General features: G+C 39.4%; 1 pseudogene; it reads left to right on the top strand.

Moving 5' to 3' along the window:
- Positions 1-4,527: 4,527 nt before the first annotated feature.
- LOC117028870 (B-cell receptor-associated protein 29-like) lies at positions 4,528-9,181 on the top strand (annotated as a pseudogene).
- The last annotated feature ends 10,805 nt before the right edge of the window (positions 9,182-19,986 follow it).

Here is a 19,986-nt window from a genome sequence, read left to right as displayed (position 1 = left end):
AAGAGCAAAGTTAAAGTGCTCGTACTTCCTGATTTAAAAAATATACTACAAAGCTATAGTAATCAAGATAGAGTGGTATTGACATATGGATAAAGATATACATCAATGTAATAGAATTAAGAGTCCAGAAATAATCCCTTACATTTATGATCAGTTGCTTTTTAACAAGAATGCAAGACCACTCAACGGGAAGAATAGTCTTTTCAACAAATGATGCTGGAACAACTGAATAGCCACGGGCAAAGGAATAAAATTGAATACTTCACGCCACACACAAAAATTAACTCAAAATAGATCATAGAGCCCAATGTAAGAGCTAAACTTATATCATACTTAGAAGAAAACATAGGAGTGAATCTTTGGGACCTTTAATTAGGCAATGGTTTCTTAGCTATGACACCAAAAGCACAAGCAACAACAAAAATGGATATATTTGACTTCATTGATAGAAATGTAAAGTGTTGTAGCTGCTTTGGAAAACAGTCTGACACTTTCTTAAAAGGTTAAACACAGACACTATGCAATTCTAGCAATTCCAGTTGGAATTCGGCTAGTTATATAATTGATAAATGGAGATAAGAGGATAAAGATGCTTAGGAAAATCCCACTCCAAGGTGTATCCCCAAGAGAAATAAAAGTTCTGTTCACACAAAAGCTTGAACATGAATGTTCATAGCAGCATAATTCATAGTAACCCCAAAGTAGGAACAAATCAAATGTCACCATCAAAGAATGAACAGATAAATGGAAGTGGTCTATCCACACAATGGAATATTATTCAAGCCTAAAAAAGAATGAGGTACTAATACATGCTACTACATAGATGAACTTCGAAAACATTGTGGATAATCTGCCATTAATCCTATCCAGTACAGTCATCATCTCAAATACAGTTTTCACTTCTAAAAGTTCAATTTGGGTCTTTCAAAATATCTCCTGTATCTCTACTTAATATACTTAATCTTCCCTCTAGCCTTTGTACCTATGGAATAAAGTTATAACACAATTCTAATATTTGCATCAGTTCTGGGTCAGTTTGATTAATTACTTTCCTCATTATGAGTTATATTTTCCTGCTTCTTTGTATGACCATTAATTTTTTATTAATGCCATGTATTGTGTACATGCCATGTAATGCCATGTACCTTGTTAAGTGCTGAATATTTTTGTTGTCCCATAAATATTTTTTAATTGGTTCTGGGGCACAGTTATTTGGAAACAGCTTTATCCTTTCACGTCTTGCTTTTAAAATTTGTTAGGCAGAACCAAAGCAGCCTTTGGTCAAGGGTCAATCTTGGTCCACAAAAGATGCTGCTGAGTGCTTTCTGTATCTCCCTGTAAATTATGAGAGCTCCCATCTGACTGAAGGACACCGGCACCATTCCAGCCCTGTATGAGTTCTAGTTACTGTTTTCACAATATTTTCAGGTGGTTCTTTCCCTGACCTTGAACAATTTCCTCACATTCATGTGCTGGTGAATATTCTGCTGAATATTTGAAGGGGACCCTTTGAAGATCTCTAGATTTTTGCTGTCGTTGCTAGTTATTTTCTCTCTGTGTGTGGCTCTCTCCTATCTGGTGTTCTACGTTGCAAACTCTAGCTGTCTTGATCTCCCTAGAGTTTCAGCTCCATCTCCGCATTTCAGAGAATCTGCCAGGCTCTGCCTAGATTCCACCTTTCTGCGCCACCATCTGGAAATTCTCTCAAGGTGGTAAGCTGGGCAATCATAGGGCTTACCTGATTTGTTTCCCATGTCTCAGGGGTCATTGTTCATGGTCTGATGATGTCCAATGTCTTGAAAATGTTTATTTAAAAAACTGTTTTGTGGGCGGCCAGTTTGCTCAGTGGTTGGAGCGCAGTGCTCATAACACCAAGGTTGCCGGTTCGAGTCCAACATGGGCCAGTGAGCTGCACTCTCTACAACTAGATTGAAAACAACGACTTGACATGTAACTGATGGGTCCTGGAAAAACATACTGTTCCCCAATATTCCCCAATAAAAATAAAAAATATATACATATATATATATATATACATATATGTGTGTGTGTGTGTGTGTGTGTGTGTGTGTGTGTGTGTGTGTATGTATGAAGTCTAGGTTTCTATTATAGTTGTTTCAGGCAGGAGGGTAAATTTGGTCCCTATTATTCCATCTTGATAGGAAGTGGAAGTCCAGCTCAGGCTAAGTTTAGCAGAAAGGTAGAATTAATTAGCTCACACAACCCAACCACAGAAAGAAAGAAAGCATACTGGCTTTAGGGTTGACTGGATCTATTGACTCGAATTACACCAGAACGCTTTCTCTTTCTCTATCCCTGTCTTTCTATCTCATTTCTACTTCTATATGCTGGCCACATTCTAGTGGAGGACATGGCCACTGTCAGCTCTAGAGCCCACCCTGTTAGCCAGCATGCCAAAGTGAGGACTCCTTTGCCACCTCCAACTTGGATAATTTGATAGAAGGAATGGCCTGACTATGTCTGTGTACCAACCACTAAACCCTGGAGGGTACATTATCAAGATTGACCCAACAAATAACAATTAAAAATACATGTCATCTAACTTACCATTGTAAACATAGGTTTGGGCATTTGTGTTTTCTTGGAATAACTCCCTAGAAATTGCTGTGTCACAGGTTTTAGAGAAAACTGTTTTTTTATATTGTCAACTTTCCCACCAAAAAGTTTATATACCACGTTACCCTCCCATCTCCAGTGGATAATATGGCGAATTTCACATCATCTTTACCAACACTGGGTATTCTTTCTTTCATTGTTGCAAAGCTGACAGAGGAAAATAATATTTCACTGCTATTTTATTTGATTAGTTCTGAAATAAAACATTTTTTCATAGACATTCATTCATACAGTGGGTATTCACTGAGTGCCAACTATATGTGACAGGCACTATTCTAGACACTAAATGTTTATCAACCTTTTATATGTGTTTGTTTTGTGACTTGCTTATCCTTTAGTCATTTTTCTATTGAGGCATTTGTCTTTTTCTTATCAATCTGAAGGATTTCTTATATACTAATGATATCAACTCTGTCATGTATGTAGCAATATTTTAAAATTTAAGTCCTCTGTCTTTAATTTTGTTTTTTATAATTTGATGACGTACAACCTTTTAATACGTTTGTGCCAAATCCTTTATGATTCCTGCCTTTGATGTTGATGGTCTCACTTTTCAGCTGGTCACATTTGGCATATTAGCCAGTTTCTGTGTAGATTCATCAGGTCATATGTAAAAATCAACTTTTGGCACATATCTTTTCTCAAGTTTAGTCTATTCCTGCTTCTTAAAAGACACCCAAGGCTGCAGGCAGCAATTCAAAACATGGTTTCTCCCAAAAGGCTAATTATAAGAGGGAGTACTTCTGTGTTTACCAACTTCATCACAGACTTGGCTTATAAACAGATGTTATAGTTGATGATGTTCTCTGATGATTAAGTTAAGAAAATCTATGAATAGTGATACTAATAATTTAAGTAACAATACATTCATTTTTTTTATTTAGGACCTTTAATTTTTGGTTTGCTTTGATCTAATAGCTAACTTATTTCCTGGTAGTCCCAGGAGAAAAGCAGAACAACTACATCTACAAATGTAGATGTATAAGAGCTGCTTCTCTCTTATAGGTTCATTACCTTTTAATCAAATATTCTGTATATTCAGTAATAGTAACAGAATGGAACGTGAAGATTGTGCTTCCTGGTTATGTTAAAAGGGGTCTCCTAGAGTTTGCCAGCCTCAAATATAATTTCTTTATTACCTGTAAAATGCACAAAACTTTCCGTCTGTCTTTTGCTTGGCAAAAGTGGTGTTCAACATAAGTTTCTGCAATGATGGAAATGTTCAATATCTGTACTGTAAAAAATGGTAACCATTTGCCCCATGTGTGGCCATTGAGCTCTTGAAATACAACTAGTGAGACTGATAAACTAAATTTTAAACTTTTTAATTAAATTTTAATTTAAATTTAGATAGCCACGTGTGTATGGTTATCAGATTTAGGGGAGAAATATAGATATAGATAGATGATATAGATATAGATAGATGATATAGATATAGATAGATGATATAGATATAGATATATTCCAGTTAATTATTAACTTCAGATAAGCAACAGGTAATTTTGTAGTTTAAGTATATCCCAAATATTGCATGGGACACACACCACAAAATTATTTTTTATTTATCTGACATTCAAATTTAACTGGGTGTTTTATATTTTATCTACTACCTTATATGAGTGCCTAGTGGCCACCATATTGGACAATGCAGGTATGGATGGAGTGTCCTGTTTTTTGCGAAGTTTTCAAAATTATTCAAAGACTCCTATAGGATTAAAACAAAGAGGAAAAGTGGTTATGATCATTTTTGGCAAGAAAAAGTAGCCTGACTGCTGAAAGGAGGCTATTAGATGCCAGGGCCAGGACTACCAAACCAAGGAAATTCAAAGCAACAGTTGTTTATTAGATGCCTTCTGTGTGCAGGACAAGTATTCAGCTATATACACCAGTATGGCCATACAAATCACCGAAGGTCAGTGTCCATTTGAATTGATTGGTCCCTGTGCCATTCTAGGTATTAATTATCTTGAAAATCATCCTTGACTGTGACAAGAACAAGGGGGGATGTCTTGAGACCCTCTTCTCCGGGAATTTACAACCTAGTAGAAAACCCGACACCAACTTGAAGAACAAACAAAAGAAAACAAAAGCCCTTTAATGTGACACATATGCTAAGTGATATATATAAGGAAAATGCTATGGGAATATAAGGTGAGATATTGTGATTTATAAGAAACACATATTTGGCCATTCAGATGACTAAAAATATATTTCTCATTTGTATATTTATTTGGTCTTTGTCCCCAATTTCTGGCTCACAGCTCCTGGAACTCTTAGAATTGGGATCCTGAGTGTTGAGAGTGTAAAAAGGTGTCTTTTTTTATGTTAATGAAGTGACTTTTGGAAAGCACTCAGGTAACCTTAGAATGGGGGCTGGTTGCCAGGAGAACCGATCATGTTGAATCAGTTGGAACTTCCAGTCCCATCCACGGCCTGCCCTCCGGGGAAGGGAGAAAGGCTGGCTGTTGAATGAGTTGCCTGTGGCCAATACCTTAGTCACTCGTGACTAAGTGAGGGCACCTCCATAAAAAACAAGAGGATGGAGATTCGGAGAGCTTCTGAGTTGGTGAGCACTTGGAGATGTGGGGAGAGTGGTGCACCCTTGGAGAGGGCATGGAAGCTCTAGAATCAGTGATCTAGTAAGTAACATGTTTCTCTGAGTTCTGTGATCCATTCTAGCAAATTAATCGAACCCGAGGAGGGAATTGTGAGAACTTCTAATTTGTAGCCAGTTGGTCAGAAGCTCAGAGAGCCTGGGTTTGGCAACAGACCCAGTGTGTGTGGAGGAGGGGCAGTCTAGTAGGACTGAACCCTTAACCTGTGGAATCTGATGCTACCTCTGGGTAGAGCGTGCCAGAATTGAGTTGAATTTTCCGACACCGTGCTGGTGTCTGAGAATTGTTTGTTGGTGTGGGAAGAACTCCCCCAAACAGTGAAATTAGCTACATGAACCCAATTTAAAGGAGTCAATATCAGTATACAGAGGGAATGACTGGGTGTATGATGTTGTTTGGGATTTTTTGTTGGTTTGTTTTGCCAAGGTCTAATAAACTTTCAATCTTACCTTTTCTTCCTAGGGCTTGACACATTATACAAATAAGACTTTGGACTTTTGTAGGATTAAATCAAGGTGGGCATACCTGTGCTTGTATATTCCAAGAACAAATCTCCCACTTTCTGCAGAGAGCCAATGGATCTGAGTCAGGAACCCCAAACCAAGGAAATGCAGTTCAATTCAAAAATTCCTGGATTGAGTACTTACTCTGTGTAACGTCTATGATTCCAGGCTACTGGGTTAGTTATCAGCGTAGCAACCTGTTTATTCTACTTCCCTAATTTCTACAGTCAAGAAAGAAATGTACAGATTTCTCCATCAGCCTCAGACACAGTAGGACTGTATCCTGAGGGTCTCCAGCCCTTGCTCTGCCCATCTCTACTGCAGAAAGTTGCCAATTACGATATGTCTTTTTCTCTCCCCTTTCCAAATCTCAACTCCTTGATGAGGTTCCCCTTATTTTTTCCTTCATTACTACTCTCTGAAAATCATGACAGTTCAAAATTTCCCCTAGATTTTGAACTTTAAATATAACTCCTAGCTGCACAGCAGGTTATAGTGGGTCCCCTGATTCCCACAGCTGCAGGTGTTAGCTATTGGTGGTTTACAGATGAGTCCCCTTCAGAATGGCCCTTGGCAAGGGAACTGCCTGGCACAAGGTTGCACCCCCTCTCTGGGGCAGCTAGTTGTATCAAATGACTGTTCAATAGGGGATACAAAGGCCCACACCTTGTTTTACTTGGGACAACTTTGCACTGTTATCCAGCACTCTACAGGCTTAGCTGAAGCCTCTGTTGCAATGACATTGGAGTGCAACTTCCCTCTGCCCAATGCTGCTTCCCTTACTCCTGTAGAGGTGTTCCTAAAAATACTCCTCACCGCAAAAACTAAAAGCAAAAAAGCCCACAACACCTTGCATGCACGTCTGCATCTAGGAGTCTGTTTCAGGGAAGCCTTACCAAAGACACAGGTTGTTGAAATCTCTTAAGTACCCTTCCAGATTCGTAGGACAAACTTCTAGCTTTATTGAGATTGGCTTTTTCTATTGCTTGGGGAAAATGTGGCATGAACTACTTTTTTTCCAGACCGATGGGTGAACTTCAAAGAGGCAGGAAACTGAGCAGTTTCTGGAATGGGAGAGGAACTTTCCAGTGTTGGTTACATTAAATGTGATGGCCAGCCTGGCAGGTGCCTGCAATTAATCTTCCTATTCCTCAGTAAAACGCAGTGAGATAGTGGGATGTCTGCATAGCCTTGGGCTAATCCAATCCTGGCGCACAAAATAGTTATTATAGTGAAGGAATCCCAAGAACCAATTTCACCCTCTGCTGGGAATAACGACATCCTCTATCTTCCAGTAAGCCTCTCACTTATTCGTCTCCCAACTAACTTCTTTTGTAAGATTAAAAGCTGCTTTTTGGAATCTTGGGAGTGGACTTTAGCACTTCTGATTCACCACCACTCAGTCCTGTGGAATTTGCCTGACATCTCTTCTATTGCCAGCTGTCATCCATTCATCTCTCCTTTGGCCTTGTGCCTTCTTTCAGCTTAACTGCAAAGTGGAAATGAGACTAGAGTAGAGGGTAATGCTTATGTGCATGGAGTTCCTACTATGTGCCTAGTACTATACTGGATACTTCATTCACATTATCTCAATATAAAGCTCACAGTAACCCTACAAGATATACAGAAATATCTGTCCTCTGCCCCTGACACACACACCACCAAGGTTCACAGTTATGTTCTTTCATTCTATGAGATGTGTGACCTCTCCTCTTTAGAAAGTATGCAACCTCCTCTTTAGCTAAGTTTGCATAGGATTGGGAAGCAGTATCCTAGATTAATTCTAATGTAACTAATGTCAGTATTGGTAGAACTTGGTGGTCTGGAGGCAGATCTAATCCTTGAATATCTCCCTGATATTGCTGCTATACCCTTTACAGTCTTAAGCTGTCCCAATGCCACAGGTCAGAGGAGATACCGTGTTTCCCCAAAATAAGACCTAGCCGGACCATCAGCCCTAATGCATCTTTTGAAGCAAAAATTAATATAAGGCCTGGTCTTATATTATGTTAGATAAGACCTGGTCTTATATTATAGTAGAAAAGACCAAGTCTTATATTAATTTTTGCTCCAGCTAGGTCTTATTTTCGGGGAAACACGGTATATGAAACTGGGTCTCCTAATAGCTGACCAACATTCTTGTTGTATCACTGATTAACTGACTAATGAACTAACTTAAAAGTATTTACTGCATCTTTACTGCCAACAATATGCAGGAAACATTACTGGAGGGTGCTTCTGGCCCGGTAATAAAGAGCATAGACTGAGGTGGTATTACTTAAGTTTGAATACAGGTTCCATCCCTTGGTGACCTACCAGAGATCTGCTATACTTACTAGATATTAATCTTTTAGGTCCCCAGGTTTTTCCCTTGTAAAGCAGAAATAAAGAACACTTACTTAACGCGGGGTGGTTGCGAGATTTAAATAGGATGGTCCGTGTAAAGAGCTTGGCATACATACAACTGCTTGATCAATGGTAGCTGTTCTCTTTTAGGAGAAACAAAGTGACTGAAAGGAAACACGTCGTCTAGGAGGGGAGATAAGATACGTGCACACGCACGGGGTCGCACTGCTGTCCGCAGCTGGGCCTCGCGAAGCTGGCCCTGCCCCCACGCGTCGGTCAAGGGCCTCCTGGAGGCAGAGGGTTCCTAGGCCTGGACGTTAAAGGAAGCTGGCATCAGGCAGCTGTGCCGAGAAGCTGGCAGAAAAGTGTGAAGAGAAAAAAAATGACACTCCAATAGGCGCAGTTGCAACCTTTCCTTACGCTGAAATAGGATTCGTTTTAATCTCCTACCTTTTATTCCTTCTTAGAGATGGCAGAAGATTTTTTTCATTTAACGTCTGGAGTAAAATTGCAACTTTCTGGAACAAGGCTTTCTTACGATTATAGGCCTATTGATTTTTGTTTCTAGATGCTGTGAGAGAAGTAAGGAAATATTCCTCTACTCCTGCTATTGGAAAGAGTTCATCCAGCAGACCTAGTGCCTGCCCATGAATATACTACAGATGAAACATTTTAGGTCTCAAAGAAATCTTTATATTTCTGGATTTTCATGATTTTTTTGGCTAGTGTTGTGATGTCTGCTTACCCTTATTACTCAGCTGGCAAAAGAATATTTAAACTCAAGCAGAAAATACTAACCATGGCTGCCAAAAAAATTCATGAAAAATAAAAAAATAAAAAAGGCTCTTGAAAAGCTATCACCAGGAAGAGGAACACATTTTGGAAGCAGAAAATAAAAAGCAGAAGACCAGGAAAAACTGAAAACCAGGAAAAACTGAAAACTGCATTCAAAAAGATTTCACATGCCATTCATTTCTAAGGCACAACATGGTGTGGTGACAGTGACTTTCACGAGAATCGGAAGGACTTCTACAAGAACACTCAAAAGATCAGGATCAGGATCATTCGAGAAAAGGCAACGAGAAAGGCCTCCGCACCGTGTGAAAGAAGATTGTGAGCCGCTATGTCAAGATGATAAATTTGTTACATTAGACTCTGGAAAATTTAAAATTCAGGTCAGAAAAATGTACTATGATTGGCCAATATTTTTTTAATGCCACACATAAGCTGTTATCATAATAGCATTATTACAATACTTGATGATGTTTCACACATATTATAAAATCTGTATTCCAGCTCTTAAGTAAAATATAAGCATGTTAAACACCTTATTTAGATACTGATAGTAATGCTGATGTGTGGTGGCTATTTACCAATAGAAGCAAAAATTCATTAGCCAGGTACTTCCAAAATTAGATTTTTAAATTACATAAAACCATTAGTAGCCTTAAAAGTTTTGATGAGTTTCCACTAATAATAATCTAATTGAATCAGATGATGATAATGATTACATATATGAATCCAGTATCCAGTATCAACAAATTTGTTTGTAGGGAGATTAAATAAAAATGAACGATCAGAATTGCCACTATATTTATAGGGAAGAGTCAGAAAGAGCAAAAAAATAAAAACAATGACCTCAGTGTTTTTTTTTTTAAGCCTGATGATACTATGGTTTACTCTCATAAGACAACTGTATTGATAATTATGTATTTGCTACTGTGTTTCTGCACCTGTTGGACTATTTTTGTTGACATTTGTGTTAATAACACATAATTAGTAAGCATCCTACCTTTTTAAAGTTCATCTAGTAATGGAGTTTACATCTATTTGCATAATTGTTACAGCACTGAACAAAAATTATTTTACAACAATGTGGAATTCTTGACTCAGAGAGTTAATGTACAACATATCCAAAAAGTGTTTCCCATTGCTGTGAGAATTACTAATTATACAATTATCTCAAATATACATACACTGGTGTCACAGTTTCTCTGAGATATTTCTGTCTTCTGAAAGCTAAATATTAAATACTGTTTTCCATTTTAAAAAAGATGTGTGCACAAATAACTGTAACACAAACTTAGAAAGTGATGCATAATATGGAAGAAGAAATCATGTGTAATGAAATTCAGAGGAAGGACCAATTACTTCTAGGTAAAGAAATCAGAGAATGCTTCTTGGATAAAATAACATTCAATTGATGGATGATATGCACACTATCCAGTATTAAATTTGTGAGTGGCAACCTTTTTGTAAACTTACTAGTAAGTACCATACAAAGTTTAAAATAATACCAAATAGATTCCTGGTGCAGATTCCTGGAATATGGTGTTATGATGGAATACTGGCGTGGTGATGTGCCTATGAGATCGGGACAGGTAATACACATCCATCCCACAGATTCTGCTTCCAGTTAGTTCCGCAACGGTCATTCTGACCCAGGCAACTCTTCTTCTGCCTAGGGGACTTTGATCAGGACTAGCTGTGGAAAAGACTCGAAGTTAATGACTATCAGCAAGAGTATATTAAGTGTCTAGCATGAGCCCTAAACTATAGATGTGAGAAAGGATACAGAAGAAAAAAGAGAGAGAGAGGAAAGAAGAAAGGAAGGAAGGAAGGAAGGGAGGGAGGAAGGGAGGAAGGGAGGAAGGGAGGAAGGAAGGAAGGAAGGAAGGAAGGAAGGAAGGAAGGAAGGAAGGAAGGAAGGAAGGAAGGAACGACAAGGAAGAAAGGAAGGAAGGAAGAAAGAGGGAAAGAAAAGATGTGACCCCTCAGAAAGTTTGTATAGTCTAGTTAGGAAGATAAGAGTAACATACAAAATGATTTTTATAATATTTATTCTTTCTCCTATTTATAAAAGCAATGTAAGTTCACTGCAGAAATTACAGAAAATTATTAGAAGGAAAGCAAAATCATCCCAAATCTCACTACCCAAGATTAACCATAGGTAAAATTTTTAATTATAAATTTTTATACCTCCACCCCCACCCCAACCGCCTGCAAAGACAGGCAGACTACCCCTCCCTCACCTCACACTTACTCATAGGAGGAGATTTGTGCAAGTGGGTCATAAATTCGCCCATTTCCTCTTTTCCTTCTGGAGCAGTCTGCCTGGGAATGCGATTTGGCTTAAAGTACAGAGAAGGGTTGTTTGAGTGGTTTTTTTTAAGCTACTTCAGTTTCTCAGTGTAGCCATCAATCAGCAGACAGCTCTGTAAAGGCTCCTGTTTCTCATGCAGGTAGGCCTCTTGGCTTTGTATTACAACGTATTATAATGTAAGGGGAAAAGGAAGTGACTGACAGCTCTGCACGAGAAATGTAAAACTGTTCCCATCTGGGCAGAGAAGGGTCAGTAAATATTATATTGCATGTTGAGAAATGGTTTTCCTCCATAATGTAGTTCCAAACTGTACTGTATTTAAGAGTTAACATTAGTTGGAGTTGCCTTTGTGTATGTGCGTGCATGTGTGCTTGTGTGCGTGTGTATGCTTCTAAGAAGCACTCATTCTGCATCTCTCAATGGCAGTGAGATCTTTAAAAAAAACAGCCCACTTTGGACTGATCTGCTGAAGGGAAGGCCCCCTGTGGTGGTAGTCTAGACCAAAGATCCTAAACTAGGAGCCCCATACAGCGTTGGTCTTTATAGTGTTTAAATTGTAAATTAGTATTCAACGTGAAACCATTAGTAGATAGCACATAAAATTTTAGGTATATAGCTTCTATAGAAAAAAAGAGAGAGAGAGAGAGAGAGAGAGAGAGAGAGAGAGAGAGAGAGAAAGGAAAGAAGAGGGAGGGAGGGAAGGAGGAAGATCTGGAAATTCTGGGCTCTTTTTTTTTTCACTAAGGAAATTAGCTATTTGGGTGTCATATTTTTTCCCAGTTTGTTATTCATCCTTAAACTTTTTTTTTGGGGGGTGGGGGCCTTTTTATTACTATTTGTTTTTATTTCTGTGCAGAAATTTTTAATTGTTTCGTAGTCAAATTTATCAATCATTTCTTTTATGGCTTCTGAATTTCATATGTTGATTAGAAAGATTTTAGTCACTTGTATTAGTTTGCTAGGGTGGCCATAACACATTACCACCAGCTAGGTGGCTTAAACAACAGAAATTTATTTCCTCTCAGTCCTGGAGCCTAGAAGTCCAAGATCAAAGTGTGGGCAGGGCTGGTTTCTCCTGAGGCCTCTGTCCTTGGCTTGTGAATGGCCGCCTTCTCTCTGTGTCCTCACATGGTCTTGTCTGTGTGTGTGTCTGTGTCCTAATCTCATCTCTTATAAGGACACCAGTCATATTGGATTAAGGCCCACTGCAATGACCTCATTTTAACCTTATCTTTTTAAAGACTCTGTCTCCAAAAACAGTCACATTCTGATGCTGGAGGCTATGACTTCAACATATGAATTTTGAGGGAACACAAGTCAGCCATAACATCACCCAAGATTATTTTTGAAATTCTCTCATGTCTTCTTCCAATACTTTTATTTTCAACCTCTAAACATTTGACCCATCTGGAATTTGTTTTGGTGTAAGAAATGAGGTAGGGATCTGATTTTTTTTTTCTCAATAGTAAATTAGATGTTCCAACACCATTTATTAATAATCTTTTCTCCCCAAACCTTGAATTCAATCTTTATCTTATACTCAATTCCCATGCATATTTGGGTCTATTTTTTTATTCATTTATACCACTAACCTGTCTAGTCCCATGCCACTATCAAACTTTTAATTATGGTAATTTTATAATATATTTTAATCTTCTAGGGCTTATCTTGCCTTGTTATTTTTCTTTTTCACAATTTCCATCACCAGTTTTGCACATTTACTTTTCAGCATTTCCTTTAGCATTTTCTTATCTAGTTCTAAAAATATTCTAATAACATTTTTATTGGGAGAGGGTCAAATATATAGATGAATTTGGTAAGACTTTACATGCTTATATTATTGAAACTATACATATCTATATTATTTCTTAGCATTTTTTGCCCTTTTTTACTGCTTGAATTTTTAACCGTGTACATATATTATTATGACTAAGAAATTCATTTCCATTCTAAAAAAAAAATTAAAAGAATACAGCAGGGATAAACAATGATTAACAGAGATAAATTTATCTGAAGGAGACATTTTGGGGCTCCTTAAATTTTAAAGCCCACAATTATGTCTTCCCTTCTGTTTACGGATGTCTTGCTTTCTCACGGTTAGAACAAAATAGATTCAGCAACACATTTTGACATAGTCTGCATGTTATACTAATGAGAAATGTTAGTTCTCCCCTCTGCTCTGTCTCATTTCTGCAAATTCAAAAGATACACTTCTCTCTCAAAGGTTGTCTAGGCTGAGAGAAGCAGACTGTAAACTTGGCAGGTTTCCCTATCATTTCCCGGCCAAGGCTGTCATTGTCTGACTAAACCGAAAAGGGTCAGATTTCTAGTGACAAAGGAGCTGCTTCAGGTCCTCCTCCAGTCTCACCAGCAACCAGCTGCTTTTCTCTCACGAGCTCAAGTGTCTTCTGTGCCCCTCCTGAAGAGATGCAAGAGATCCACAGCAAACAGTGCAAGCACCTTAACTGGGTCTTTGTCTTTACTGCAGAGAGAAAGTGAATCGGGGTTCCACTTCTTTTTAAGAGGTCATTTTTACTGTTTCTTTCTTGGTTCTCAAGTTAAGTACAACCCAGCTAGTTTATTTCCCCTGATTTATTGATTTGTTTATTTGTTATTTGTTTCATTTATTCATTCACATCGAGCACATACGTGAAGAGTGATCATCTGAAATGGAAGGTCAGAACCATGTCACTCCTCGGCTCACAGCCCTCCGTTGACCTTTCACCTCACCCATAGTGAAAACCCAAGGCCTTATAGTGTCCCCCTTCTGGCTCTATATGATCTATTCACCAACCCCCAATATCTGTGAGCTCATCTCCAACTTCTCTCCCTATCATTCACTCTACTGCCACTCCGGCCCTCTTGCTCTCTGGAGCTCTCCTAGTGCCTGGAACTCTCTTACCTCAGATAGCCACATGGCTCACTCCCTTACTTCCTTCAGTTCTTTATACAAATGTCACAATCTCAGTGAGGCCTTTTTGGTCACCTCAACTAAAATCGTGAGCGCTACACTCCCTACATCTATTCCTGGCTTTCTTTTTCTTCCTAGAGCGTACCACCATCTAACATACTGTATATTTAGTTTCTTATTTATCTAGCTCCTCTTACTAGGATGTAAGCTCAGAGAGGGCAGGGATTTTTGTCTGTTTGGTTCACTGTTGTATCCCCAGAGCCTAGAACAGTGCCTGCTCTAAAGTCAGTCACAAACACTGATGAATAAGTGAACAAATTAGTAATCATTTCAGGTTGGCATCAAGGACATCCATTCATCTTCTAGCTACCTTTCCCCAAAGCCAGAGGCTTTGGAGTCTCCAGTTCTGTCTCATAGAGTAAGAGTTTAACTTTCAGGGAGTCATTATATTAAGATTTGGGGACTCCCAGAGATACTGTTCCCCTTAGTAGAACATTTTTCAAGGAAATGGCCTTATCTGCAGAGAAAATAATTATGAGCTCTTTGAAAAGAAAGATAACAAACCAAATCTAGCTTTGCCTAGATTGAAACCTTTCCTTGGTTAATGAGAAAGAATCTCTCCTAGCCATGACATATTTATTTATCGTGCATTTCTTGTAATTTGATACGTAACACTACTGAAATAAATTTGTTTCTTAATTTCCTTCATGATGAGGGGAGGATGATCAGATATTTATTTATTTAACAAATACTTATTGAGTGCCAACTAGAGCCAAGATCAGTACACAGTATTACATACAGCCTAATAAAGGTGACAGACAATAAACTGATTAATAAGCATATAATTACAAACAGAAAAAAAAGAGCTATGAAGGTAACAGAGTACTATGATAGATAATAACATAAATGGACCGTCTTAAATATAGGCAGGGAAGGCCTGTCTGGAGAGATAATAAATATGTAAGCTGAAATTGGAGGGTAAGAAGGACCTTCCAAGACAGACACAGAGACAGAGACAGAGACAGAGACAGAGACTTGGTGTTCTCAGAACTGAAAGGAGGCCGAGGTGATGGGAGCAAAGAGAACAACAAGGAAAAGGGCCCAATACACATGTTGAACATGTGGACAAAGTAAGGCTGGATCATGGAGCCCCTTGTACACGTTGGTGAGGAGTTTTGGTTTTGTCTAAGTGCCCCATGAAGCCACTGAGGAGTTATTAGGCAGGTGAGGACTTAACCCAGCTTACTTTTTAAAAAGATGACTCTGGCTCCTCAGAGTATGGCGGCCACTAGCTCCATGCGGCTATTGAGCACCTGAAATATGGCAAGTCTCAACTGGGATGCACTCTAAGTGTAAAATACACATGATTTGGTATATTTAAATTGCACATTAAAAATGTAAAATCTCATTATTAATTTTTATATGATTACATGTTGACATGATAATATTTTGAATATATTACGTTAATACCGGGGGTGCCAAAAAAATGTATACACATGACTTGTATTCGTCTTTTGTTATCAGACTATATTGAGTATTACAATTTTAATACAGCTATTTCCTTTCTTAACATGTGTATACATTTTTTGGCACCCTCTGTATATTATTAAAATTAATTTACCTATTTCTTTTTAGTTTAATGCAGCTACTAGAAAAATTAAAATTACATATGTGGTCACATTATATTTCTATGGGACAGTACTGCTCTGTCTGTTTATGAAAAACAGATTTGAGAAGAAGCCGCGGAGGAAGTAAGACCAATGATGTGACTGTTACCGGAATTTAGAAATGATGGGCTAGTTGGGATAGGGTGTAATCCTGGGGAATGGAGAGAAGAAAATGCATTTGAGAAATGGTTTTTGCTTTGTTTTTCTATAGAACTTACTGATGAATCAAGCCTGTTCCCACATTTCTGACTTGAGCCACTGGTTATGTGATGGCGCTGTGTACTGAAATGACTTTAACGCGGGAAGAGCTGGCTTTGGGGTGGTAAGGGAAACCCAAGCCTCGTTTAGGACATATCAAGTTTGAGATACCTATGAGACACCCCTGTGAAGATGCCAAGCTGGCAGACAGTGATGTGAGCCTGGGGCTCAGGAGAGGCTGCACTAGGCTACAGAGAAAATTTTGAGTTCTCAATACATAGTTACATGGGGCTAGGAAGATTGTGTAGACAGAGAAGAGAAGAGCGCCGGTGACGGAGCCCTGTGTGGGTGTTAGTCACACATACTGTACAGGCTCAGCGTATGGGGAGAAGACAAGGAGGCTGCAAAGGAAAGCAAAAGAAACAGAGACCTCAGCAGAAAACAGGAGATTGTGGTGTCATGGAACCCAGGGAGGAGCTTAAAGAAAGAGGGTTTCAGCTATGACAAATGCTGCTGAGAGATCACATGGAGCACAGAAGTATTCAGAGGTAAGCTCCAAGCAAGCCACATACCGTTAGTAAGCACGGCAGAGCCATCTTTTCAGTGAAGCAGTGGGTCGGAGGTGCAGCAGGAACACGTGAAAACTTCACTCTTACAGATGTTTGGCTCTGAAGAGCTCAGAGACAAGAAGGGCACCTGGAGGGAGATGAGGACTCAAAGGGGGACAGAGTGGAGGAAGGCCAACAGATGGAGTGAGATTAATGTAATAACACAGGACGGGGAAGGGACAACTAAAGGAGCAAAGTCCTTAGTTGTCACCAGGAGATGAGATCTGGGACGCAGGTACAAGAAGGGAAGGATTTACCCCAAAGCTAGTGAAGCTGACACCTCAGGGCTCCTCGCTGGCCGAGCCCCTTTCAAGATCTAGCTTTTATTTGTAATTTCGTATTCTTTTTCTTACAGAGAGCCCCCAAGTTATATAGGCTTCAGGCTCCCACCAAACCTAGCTTTGCCCTGGCATAGAGGGACTGACTGGCATGGAGGGACTTGCCTTGGCTTGGAGGGATAGGAAAGGAAATGGCTCTGTATTTATCAAACTTGAGTGATGACAGTAAAGCAAAACAATGAAAATAGTCTCAAGACCCCCAAAACTCTACAAGAGGAACCCCAGGAATTTGTGTCTCCCCAGTGTGAGGATCACTTGATCTGCTCGAGACATTCACATACCTGACGGGAACCAGGCCTGAGCTCTGTGTCTGGCTTCACCTGCTCCAGATTCAGGGCTGGCTTCACGGCTGTGCCTCCTGCGCAGTCACACAGGACCCCGTGCTTAGGAAGGCCCGTGCTTGCTTTTGCGCTCTGCTGTCCCTGCCTCGAAATCTCTCGTAATATTTGAACAAGGGTCCCACATTTTCAGCTTATACTGGACCCTGCAAATTACATAACTGGTTCTGGTCAAGTGTTACACTTGACTTTTTTTTTTAATTGAGTTATAATTCACATACCATAAATAGTTCACTTATTTGTGCCTCCATTTCCTCATCTTCACATAACCATAATAATAAATCTCACCTTTTAGGTAAGTGGTATGAAAATGAATGCAAAGTTCCGTGAGCGCCTCCAAATTAGGAGAGCTTCTTCCCATTATTCGAGCTCTCATACTTGTTTTGCGTACTTAGCATGCCTGGGTTTCTTGCAGCTGAGGCTTTGTATTCTAAACCCATCCCGATACGATTTTTTCTTCCTTTTCCAAATGGGGCTTAAATACATTCATCACATCATCCTCTTTCCCCAGCTGTCTCGCTCGGTAGGGTTTGGGTCCATCAGTGACTTTCGTGTGTAGAAGGCATAGCAGATGCAAATTCAACAATCGATTTGGCAAATTAGTGCTTTCAGTCCCCTTCCTATGAGGGTGCCTAAAATAACAGCTCAACAGAGTAAGCAAAAAAAGGGAAAAAGAGAGGCAGGTCTGTTTCTAATATTTGCAGGGTCCAAGGCTCAAATACAGAAAAGAAACAATTTATAATTTACGCTAAAACCTTATACCCTTCTACTTTGGCAAATGTATTTTCATAATGGTGGATAGGTTTACATTTAGAATGTCTGGACTCCTTGGCGTTCTCCCTGGAACATAATAGTGTGAAGGAGAGCCAGCCTCCTGTCTTCTCCACGTCTATCCCCATTCCTGGCTCAAAAAGTTAGAGGGGATGATAGAGCAGTAGGCACAGAGGGACCAAAGGCAAAGGGATAGAGAACTTCCAAATCTTACCCTTGAGCTGAGCCAGGTTTGTGAGCGCATCCTAGTTTTTATTATTATAGGGATTCATTTCTCACTATTGGAAAAGATGCAGGAATGCTGAGATCAGCTGAAGGAAGGGCTCAGGTTGTGTGCTTTAGCCTAAGCCCTGCACACTGCCGAGTTCAACCTCACCTGCCTGTTGATGTCCTCTCCCAGGAATGGCTGCCCAGCAGTACTGGGCCCATTTAAGTGGGCTTGACAAGACCAAAGGTGCAAGTAGAGAAGGAAATGCATGGCAGGAAGTTTTGCAGAATGGGTCCTGAGACACTATATTTTCTGATCATTCTGCAGGTGATATCAACCTCTCTTTGTAAGAACAGGATTAGATGCTTGCTTTCTGAACACGAGGCACAGGTTGGTTAGCCAAGAATTTCCAGAGGAAGTTGTGAACGTTACTGTGATGGATGGGTGTCTAGACTCTGAGGGTATCTCCAGAGTCGCCACCCTAGCAAAAATGGTAGCCTGATGTGAGGCTACCATTGTCACCAGCAAGATGGTGGACAGAATTTAGCCAACCTCCTGATAGTTGCCTTGCTTTCTAGTAGCAGTGTCAAAGAGATCACGAGAAGCAAAGGGAGCTGCCGGGGGACACCATACTGCCAGGTGGAAAGAACATTTCTGAGAATAAAGTCGAGACAGGATACAACAGAGCCAATAATAGACTGAGGGAGACAGAGTATGAGCAAACAGTCCGATGACCATTGACTCAGTCTTGCCAAAAGGTTAGAAACTCTTAACACTTAAAAGCCAATAAATTCTTTCTCCACATTTTTTTTTCATGGATTAGTTTAAGTTGGTTTTCTGTCACTTGCAAATGAAAAAGTCCTGATTAACCCCTGGAGTAAGGCTCCATATACATGATCAGAGAGTTGAGTTGAGTTGAATAGTCCAGGGAAGAGTCTTCAAATCATCACCAGTCTGTGAGTATGGTATAAATGGGATACCACACTTTGAATAAGAACTGATAAACAGCTCCTCAAATCTATATAAGCACTTGATCAGAAGGATGAGCTAAGCCATTCCTTCCAATCCCTCTCCCTCTTACACTGCCACCTGCCAACTACCATCATCACACTCTGTCCTTTCCCCACAACAAACACACACCAACAGTTGCCTGAATTCCAGTATGGCAAGTAAGAAAAACAAAGAAAGCCATATATATGTCCACCAACCAGCAGACAATAAGACTGTTTTTGTTACTCACTCCCAGGAAAAAGGCATATTGTCGTAATTACATGATCACACACAAATACTTAGTGAGTTCATACTAGGTGTAAAGCATTAGGATAAATACTGTGACAGATGCAGGGAAGTAGAAAATGTTGGTCCTTCCTTCAAGAAATTTATAAAGTTAATTGGGAGGTAAAACCTAAATAATGTATATAGAAAGTTAAAATACAAGCGTTTGGAAAACAATTTGGCAGTTCCTAAAAAAGTTAAACATGGAGTTACCATTTGATTCAGCAATTTCACTGCTAGGTATTTACCCAAGAAAAAAGAAAGCATATGTCCACACAAAAATTGTACACGAATTTCACAGCAGTACTATTCACAATAGCCAAAAAGTAGAAACAACCCAAATGTCCATCAACTGAGGAATGGCTAAAAAAAATATGGTATATCTACAACGGAATATTATTCTGCCATATAAAGGAATGAAGTATTATGGTACAATAATAAATATTTGGTCTTTGTCCCTGGTTCCTG

Source organism: Rhinolophus ferrumequinum, chromosome 10 (genome assembly GCF_004115265.2).
Source record: "Rhinolophus ferrumequinum isolate MPI-CBG mRhiFer1 chromosome 10, mRhiFer1_v1.p, whole genome shotgun sequence".
Classification (NCBI taxonomy): domain Eukaryota; kingdom Metazoa; phylum Chordata; class Mammalia; order Chiroptera; family Rhinolophidae; genus Rhinolophus; species Rhinolophus ferrumequinum.
Note: the sequence above shows the minus strand (reverse complement) of the source record. Positions and strands in the feature narration are given on the sequence as shown.